This window comes from Bactrocera tryoni, unplaced genomic scaffold (assembly GCF_016617805.1).
Source record: "Bactrocera tryoni isolate S06 unplaced genomic scaffold, CSIRO_BtryS06_freeze2 scaffold_748, whole genome shotgun sequence".
NCBI classification, from domain to species: domain Eukaryota; kingdom Metazoa; phylum Arthropoda; class Insecta; order Diptera; family Tephritidae; genus Bactrocera; species Bactrocera tryoni.
This window is the reverse complement of record NW_024396412.1, coordinates 7848-17416: the sequence shown is the minus strand read 5'-3', so window position 1 is coordinate 17416 and position 9569 is coordinate 7848. Positions and strand designations below refer to the sequence as shown.

At 36.2% G+C, this 9569-nt stretch overlaps 1 non-coding gene across 1 annotated transcript; it reads right to left on the bottom strand.

Annotated features, from left to right (window-relative positions):
- Positions 1-1709: 1709 nt before the first annotated feature.
- LOC120781939 lies at positions 1710-1918 on the bottom strand. Its single transcript, XR_005706193.1, has one exon. It is a non-coding gene; the product is annotated as a small nucleolar RNA U3 (small nucleolar RNA).
- Positions 1919-9569: the final 7651 nt, after the last annotated feature.

The following is a 9569-nucleotide window of genomic DNA, read 5'->3' as shown; positions in this document are numbered from 1 at the left end:
TTCACTCAAAAGACAGTGGACCTACAGACTGATACCGGTCATCCATTCGAGAATCAACAGACAACATGGACCTGGATTTCCACCTAACCCAAATACTGAGTGGACATGGGTGCTTTAGAAGTTACCTGTACAGATTCCAACACGACATTAGTCGGAATTGTCAAAAGTGTTCAGAGTGCTTTGAAAATTCTGAGCATGTATTTTTTTATTGTCCTCTCTTTTTAAGAACAAGGAAAAGCTTAAAATTCTCGGTGATAGTTTCACGGTGAAAAATTTGACAACACTCATGTGTCAGACCACTGAGAACAGTCCGTGCTATGGAGGAGACTTAAACGTCTTATCACTCCCACGAAGTAATACTTAATAAGGTTATTCCGTTGGAGAGTCTGGTTTTGGGAGTAGGTTAGGTTTAGTTGATTAAAGTTCCGCACTTCGGCTTTTGATGCTTCCGCCTACTTAAAAGAAAAGAAAGGTGCGTGGAGTCCCTACGCGCGGAAGAAGTTATACTTCTTAGTGATATTCAGAAATGCATATCATTTTGTATGAAAGAAAACTTGAACATTTAAATTCATTATGCACATTTTATAAAGCAAAGTCTAAATGAAGGAATTTTGACTCGGAAAGTTGTTCTCTCTCTTCGTTGCGGAAGGGAATATGCAGCGTAACCATCTCTCTTTTGTACTCTTCGAATTGGGTTGTCATATTATAATTTGTATATTTTATATCATAATGTTTAGTCAATTTCTTGTATTCATTATTGGCGTTGCATTTGTATTGCGCACAAAACTGGGCCAAAGTAAAATTAATTTCCTTTTTATTTTTCTTTACACTTTTTCAATAAATTTAAATATGTTTCTTAATAAATTTAAATAAGTTTTTAATAAATTTAAGTAAATTTACATGTATTTTCATTTATATTTAATTATCAATAAATTTTTTTTTAATTATTTGCCCTAGTTGTCCATTTTATTTTCTCATGCATTTCAGTCGATTTTTGTATAGAAATTTGACCGGCGTAGAAGCAAAATGCGAAAAAATCATACATATATTATGTCGTTTGCACATTTGTCTGTATGTTTGCGAAAGCAAATGTTCTACTAAAGCATATTTCTATACTTAAACAAAATTATTTGAACCATCGTATATTTCTTATATGCATAACCAAACCATAATTAAGACAACGCCACGAAAGTGTCAATAGTGGTGTTGGTGGTAAGCACATAAAAAGTCACAATGTGAACGCAGGTTCGAATCTCGACGGACTTAGTCTTTAATTTTTGCATTTTAACATCGTAATACTATACTAATAAATATTTTGCTTACTAATAGAAATTAAATTTATCACAGCAATATACCTAATATACATACATATATGTACATAATATTGCTGTGATAAATTTAATTTCTATTAGTACGAAAAATATTTATTAGAATAGTATACGATGTTAAAAGGCATACATCTTCTATCTTATCTTGTGTATCTGCACATGCTCATATGAATGTATGTATACGAATGTGCGCGTTCAGAAATTCAAAGAACTCGCACAAAATAAAAGAGAGACGAAAAAAAAAAGTCACATAAAATAGGTGAGAATTCGCAAAAATGAAAGACAAACGAAAGAAAAATAATGCGCAGGTATACATAGGCGTACTGTACTTATTGACCGCATTATTTTTGCGTAAAACCTTGGAATTTATTCATTAAAATCACCACTCAGAAGTCGTTTTATCCGTTGTAAGCGAATGATTTTCGAAGAAACATCATTTCTAATATGCCACAAGACAAAATTAGAAATGAACTTCTTAACCTCACGCTGTCAGATAAAACGAAAATACTTCGTCATCATGGGTCGATTTCCAAAAAATGTAAATGAAGACCGTACTTCACAGGATCATTTCTGTAGTGAAATATAGTCTTAATTTTTCAAAGACCAACGCAGGGTATTTCAACAAAAGGGCACGTAAAATAGTTGAGAATTCGCAGAAATGAAAGACAAAGGAAAGAAAAAGCAGTACAACTTCAATAATGAACAACCGTACAAACATACATATGCGCAGCAGCAGCAAGGAAAGAGGTAACAATCGGCGATCCATTGTATATTTCTTTCATGCATAACCAAACCATAATTAGGACTACGCAATACAGGAGTCAATGGTGGTCAAGGTGGTAAGCGCTTGAAAAGTTACGACGAGCACGTTGGTACGTAGGTTCGAATCCCAACAGAATTTATTATACTCTGAACAGGGTATATTAAGTTTGTCACGAAGTTTGTAACACCCAGAAGGAAGCGTCGAAGACCGTATAAAGTATATATATAAATGATCAGTATGTTGAGCTGAGTCGATTTAGCCATGTCCGTCTGTCTGTCTGTCCGTCTGTCTGTATCTATACGAACTAGTCTCTCAGTTTCTAAAATATAGTTTTGAAATTTTGCAAACGTCATTTTCTTTTCAAGAAGCTGCTCACTTGTCGGAACTGCCAATATCAGACCACTATAACATATAGTTGTCATACAAACTGAACGATCAGAATCTAGTTCTTCTATGGAAAACTTTCTCAATTGACAATGTATCTTGGCACAGGATATTTTCTAAGATAGTTAATAGTGTAATTTCCGAAAAAATTGTTCAGATCGGATTACTAAAGCATATAGCTTGCATACAAACTGAACACATTGTTACTAAAATAAATGCATCTGTGAAGGGTATATTAGCTTCGATGCAGCCGAAGTTAACGTTTTTTCTTGTTCGTTCTCAGTTTTATTTTTAGTTATCTGCAATTAAAACTAAACAAAAGCTATAATTTAAAATGAAGATCGTACTCCACAGAGACGAACTTGAGCGTTTTATTTCGCCTTAGATGCCACTTAAATTATTTTTTATATCACATGTTTGTATTTTCAAGTGTAATAATAAATTAATAAAATAAAAATAAATTTAATAATTTAGACTTGACGTAGCCCCACAAAAAATAGTCTAAAGGCGTTAAATCGCATTTCCGAAGAAATTCGGGCTATTCCGGCCGAAATGCTCGAAAAAGTTGCCCAAAATTGGACTTTCCGAATGGACCACCTAAGACGCAGCCGCGGTCAACATTTAAATGAAATTATCTTCAAAAAGTAAATGTCATGAACCAATCTAACGTTTCAAATAAAGAACCGATGAGATTTTGCAAATTTTATGCGTTTTTTTTTAAAAAAAAGTTATCAAGCTCTTAAAAAATCACCCGATATTAGACAATCTAACAAGATTGCGGTCAAAATGACAGTCAAGTTGCTAACTTGGAGAGATTTGACATTTAAATGAGCATGCAAGGAAAAACAATTCCGTAAGAAGGCATGCAAAAACTAAAACCCAGAAAATTCTAATTTTCTTGTATCTAACGTTGAAACCTAACTCAAAGCTGTCAAATGAAAAGAGCAGTTAAATAAAGTAAATCTGCACGAGTTAACCTAACACACTTCCTAAATAACAATTCCTTCTGCGCTCAGTTATGGGTGTGTGTGAGCCATTTTCTACGCCTCCGTTGTTGTTTGTTTTTGTTTTGTTCTCTTTTTTTCTTCTAATATCTAAAGCTGTCAAGTAGTAAGTGCCTGATTTCATATGCCAGTGGCGTAATGTGCGCTAGCAACTTCTTTATAACCTCAAAAAATGATGAACTTTATCCGCATTCGATTAGCTGCGTGGCGCGCATAACGAAGAAACGGGAAATGTATGTTTATATCGGGTGATTTTTTTGAGGTTAGGATTTTCATGCATTAGTATTTGACAGATCACGTGGGATTTCAGACATGGTGTCAAAGAGAAAGATGCTCAGTATGCTTTGACATTTCATCATGAATAGACTTACTAACGAGCAACGCTTGCAAATCATTGAATTTTATTACCAAAATCAGTGTTCGGTTCGAAATGTGTTTCGCGCTTTACGTCCGATTTATGGTCTACATAATCGACCAAGTGAGCAAACAATTAATGCGATTGTGACCAAGTTTCGCACTCAGTTTACTTTATTGGACATTAAACCAACCACACGAATGCGTACAGTGCGTACAGAAGAGAATATTGCGTCTGTTTCTGAGAGTGTGGCTGAAGACCGTGAAATGTCGATTCGTCGCCGTTCGCAGCAATTGGGTTTGTGTTATTCGACCACATGGAAGATTTTACGCAAAGATCTTGGTGTAAAACCGTATAAAATACAGCTCGTGCAAGAACTGAAGCCGAACGATCTGCCACAACGTCGAATTTTCAGTGAATGGGCCCTAGAAAAGTTGGCAGAAAATCCGCTTTTTTATCGACAAATTTTGTTCAGCGATGAGGCTCATTTCTGGTTGAATGGCTACGTAAATAAGCAAAATTGCCGCATTTGGGGTGAAGAGCAACCAGAAATGCCGTTCTAAGAACTGCCCATGCATCCCGAAAAATGCACTGTTTGGTGTGGTTTGTACGCTGGTGGAATCATTGGACCGTATTTTTTCAAAGATGCTGTTGGACGCAACGTTACGGTGAATGGCGATCGCTATCGTTCGATGCTACAAACTTTTTGTTGCCAAAAATGGAAGAACTGAACTTGGTTGACATGTGGTTTCAACAAGATGGCGCTACATGCCACACAGCTCGCGATTCTATGGCCATTTTGAGGGAAAACTTCGGAGAACAATTAATCTCAAGAAATGGACCCGTAAGTTGGCCACCAAGATCATGCGATTTAACGCCTTTAGACTATTTTTTGTGGGGCTACGTCAAGTCTAAAGTCTACAGAAATAAGCCAGCAACTATTCCAGCTTTGGAAGACAACATTTCCGAAGAAATTCGGGCTATTCCGGCCGAAATGCTCGAAAAAGTTGCCCAAAATTGGACTTTCCGAATGGACCACCTAAGACGCAGCCGCGGTCAACATTTAAATGAAATTATCTTCAAAAAGTAAATGTCATGAACCAATCTAACGTTTCAAATAAAGAACCGATGAGATTTTGCAAATTTTATGCGTTTTTTTTTAAAAAAAAGTTATCAAGCTCTTAAAAAATCACCCGATATTTATATATAGTATATGTTCACATAACACTTCATCTCGTGAAACACTTTCAGCCACGCTGCCATGCTCACACTTGTTTAGTCACTCAAATGAGCATATTGACTCCGCTGCTTACCGCAACCATTGATTGACTGAGCTTTTGCAGCTCGCTAAATATGTGGTTGAGAGTAAGTAACTTGTTGGTTGAGCTGAGTTCTTGCTTTAAATTTGTTACACTGCTCTGCTATTAAAATGGGAGGATTAACGACCAGAATCAATTTCATTAGTTCAAATTATTAAACGATTAACAAAACAATTTCATAAATATCCAAATTCACTCTATAATTTTGCTTATTCAAGTGTAATATTCAGTCTTGCCGAGCTTGGGGCGATCGGACCAAAATTTATAGGTTTAAATTCAAAAATTTCACACATACTGAAATCTTAGTCAATTTTAGGAATTTCTAATTGTGGTTAGAAGGCATAGAGCCTCAAGTAGTAGAATTAGTGCCTTTTGGGAGTAAAAGTGCACCAAAAATAGTTTACTTCCCAGTGCTTTTTTAGTGAACTCCTAGATAATCAGTAACAATTGAAAAACGTAAGCCCATGGCATTATTGTATTTTATAAATACCTAGAAATTTTGAAATATTTGAAAAAAAACCTATCTATATTGAATGTGCTGAGAAATATTCTTCTCTTTTAGGTAATTATAGTTAATCTCCAATTTGTAAGAATCCTTTTGGAAATTTAGCAAATTACGCCATTAGAGTCTTATCGTTGCTACACTTAAACGCATATTATGAATATTTTTAAATGCAAAATTCAAAAGCATTTAAACCTCCTTGAATCAAATGCATTAATCCACATAAGATACTATTTATAACTAGCTGACCCGGCGAACTTCGCACCGCCTAATTATTGGAGGCATATTTAGTAAGTCACAAACACACGACACAATACTTTTTTAATTTTATTGAAATTTGCTGTTTTTAGATTTTTAGAAATATTAAAGAATTATAGTATAGATGCACAGCAAAGAGACCTTAACATTTCACGTGACATTTTACCATAGACAATTTTTTTTGCGTGAACACTGACAAATATTTACACTATAACTATCAAACTACATCTGTCGTTTTTTTTGACGATGGCCATGGTTAGGAAAAGAAGAAGAACTACATCTGTCATCGAGAAAATAAAGAATTCAAACAACTATAATATAGTTATAGTGAAGCTATATATCCCTCAACTCCTTAAAATGCATTGTCCGTTTTGTAAAAAGTGTATGGAACGGCAGAAAAAAATAATAACTGTCCAGATTGTATTAAATTATTATTAAGATGCGACGAATGCTACAACATAATCGCTGTTACCTTCAGATTTTGTACCAAGTGTGGTAAGAATGTAGAACGAATAATATGCGTGAACAGGGCAAAAGTACAAAAAAATATATTAAAGCAAAAGCTGCTATCTAAACCAAAACACGTTTTTACAATGCCATCTTCATCATCTGAGAAGACATTCTGTGAATTAAATTTATCGGCCGAAGACATACAGGACATTCAAGTTATTGAAGACAGCCAAAAGCCCAACATCAAGAATGTTCTGGTAGATATTGATGTTATTGAAGACAGCCAGTAGCTCAACATTGATAATGTTCTGATCGAATCAGATTTGTCTGAGTCGCCTAGTACTTCCACCATATTATCATGTCCTGGCGAGCCAAGTGGTTCCCAAGTAGATGGAGTCAAGTTGATGGAAATAAAGAGTTACTAATACACGTTGACATTAAGGATCCAAATGCACATATTATATACATATTAAGTCATTTATTTATGTTTATACACTTCATATACAAAAATTTAAAATTTTCTTGGATGTGCTCGTTTCTGGACTGTGAACATGGTAAACAAATCTTTGCTTAAATTAAATACAACACAGTTATATCACATATCATTATCATATACAGTTAATTAATATAGCGCTTTCTGGTAGACAATATTTATACTCTCGCAACAATGTTGCTAAGGAGAGTATTATAGTTTTGTTCACATAACGGTTGTTTGTAAGTCCTAAAACTAAAAGAGTCAGATATAGGGTTATATATACCAAAGTGATCAGGGTGACGAGTAGAGTCGAAATCCGGATGTCTGTCTGCCCGTCCGTCCGTCTGTCCGTCCGTCCGCCGTGTAAGCTGTAACTTGAGTAAAAATTGAGATATCATGATGAAACTTGGTACACGTATTCCCTGGCTCCATAAGAAGGTTAAGTTCGAAGATGGGCAAAATCGACCCACTGCCACGCCCACAAAATGGCGGAAACCGAAAACCTATAAAGTGTCATAACTAAGCCATAAATAAAGATATTAAAGTGAAATTTGGCACAAAGGATCGCATTAGGGAGGGGCATATTTGGACGCCATTTTTTGGAAAAGTGGGCGTGGCCCCGCCCCGTACTAAGTTTTTTGTACATATCTCGGAAAATGCTATAGCTATGTCAACCAAACTCTATAGAGTCGTTTCCTTCAGGCATTTCCATATACAGTTAAAACATGGAAGAAATCGGATAATAACCACGCCCACCTCCCATACAAAGGTTATGTTGAAAATCACTAAAAGTGCGTTAACGGACTAACGAAAAACGTCAGAAACACTAAATTTTACGGAAGAAATTGCAGAAGGAAGCTGCACCCAGGCTTTTTTTAAAAATTGAAAATGGGCGTGGCCTCGCCCACTTATGGACCAAAAACCATATCTCAGGAACTACTCCACCGATTTCAATGAAATTCGGTACATAATATTTTCATAACACCCTGATGACATGTACGAAATGTAGGTGAAATCGGTTCACAACCACGCCTTCTTCCAATATAACGCTATTTTGAATTCCATCTGATGCCTTCTCTGTATAATATATAGTACATTAGGAACCAATGATGATAGTGGAATAAAACTTTACAAAAATACGGTATTTGAAAAATATGTAAATGACGTATAATGAAATCTCGATTATCACTTTATCATGCGAGAATATAAAATGTTAGGTGACACCCGAACTTAGCCCTTCCTTACTTGTTTTAGTTTTTTTTGCGGTGCGTAAATAAATAAGGATGTTTGTTTTCCGACACGCGGTCACGCAACGTATAATTGTCCATGTGCGAAACAGGGAAACTCTAAGTTTATTCCGCAAACTTGCAACGATCATCGCAAACGCCAAATCCGTTGGAATCATAGATATTCGTGGGATTAAGACATCTTCTCATTTGTATTTTCCTGATTTGTACGTAAACAACTCTCCTGGAAGGAAATTCTGAATGGTAGCATTGAGATCATCGACATCATTGTTTTTTGCTGCCAATATTGCTCGTTCACTTAGCCAATCGTGGTTATTATATTGTTGTTTAATGTCCGGAAAAACACGCTGAATAAGCTCCTTTTTCGATTCTGTGAAGTGACAGAAATCTGTGGAAAAAGTCATTAATCCGGTCGAGCTGTCAACTGCGACCTTACCATTGCCAATATCCAGCAACTGCTTCGAAAACACAGTCGCAGTTTGATCTTGTTGCAAAAACACTCGCATGTTAGTAGTTAATTGTAGTGTCTTTACGTGCCGCCACAAATTTGATGATTTTAGACATGCGTTTATTTCGTCAGCAACAGTCGATCGAGGAATTACTGCAAGAGTCTGACGAAAATCACCTGACAACAGTATCATAGCTCCACCAAAAATGTTTTGGTTATCACGTAAATCTTTTAACGTCCTATCTGGTGCTTCCAGCGACCTCTTGTGGGCCATTGTGCATTCGTCCCAAATTATCAATTTGCATACTTGGAGAGTCTTCGCCATAGCGCTATTTTTGGCAATGTTGCAAACTGGCGTTTCGTTGATATGCATGTTTAATGGTAATTTGAAGGCTGAATGTGCAGTTCGTTCGCCTTCTAATAAAGTTGCTGCTATTCGAGATGAAGCCAACGCTAGAGCTACCTCTTTTTGCGATCGGATCTCTGCTAGTACCCCCAGGAGAATCAAGAAAGTAAATCCCCCCAGACCCACTGTTTACAGCTTGTGTTAAACGATCGTACGCAATCCTTTGTTCTTCGTTCAATTGCAGAACAGTTGTGCGAACTGCTTCGGTCATAGCTTGAGTATCGTACTGGAGTTCTCTTTGCAACTCATGGTTTAATGCATCTTGCATAGCACGATTGGGTGCTGTCAGGCCCAAACACGACAATACTTTATTTGCCATCAACAAACACATATCTTCTATTATGATCAATGTGTCATTGTAAATCTCTGCCGTAATTTCCAATGTAGGATTCAAAGTTTCACAACGCACGCGATGCAACACATCCTCAGACATGTCATCCCTATATTTCATCCACAAATCATTCGGATTTGAGGGGAAACATGTCGATATTATAATCGCAAACAGTGTGCGAATTTGATGCGGCGATGAAGATATCAAGGAATCATTGAGCGTATCATCACAATGCGAATCGTTTTCAAGCAACCGTATTAATTGACACGCCTCACGGTAAGTCGCACACAGATGTCCAT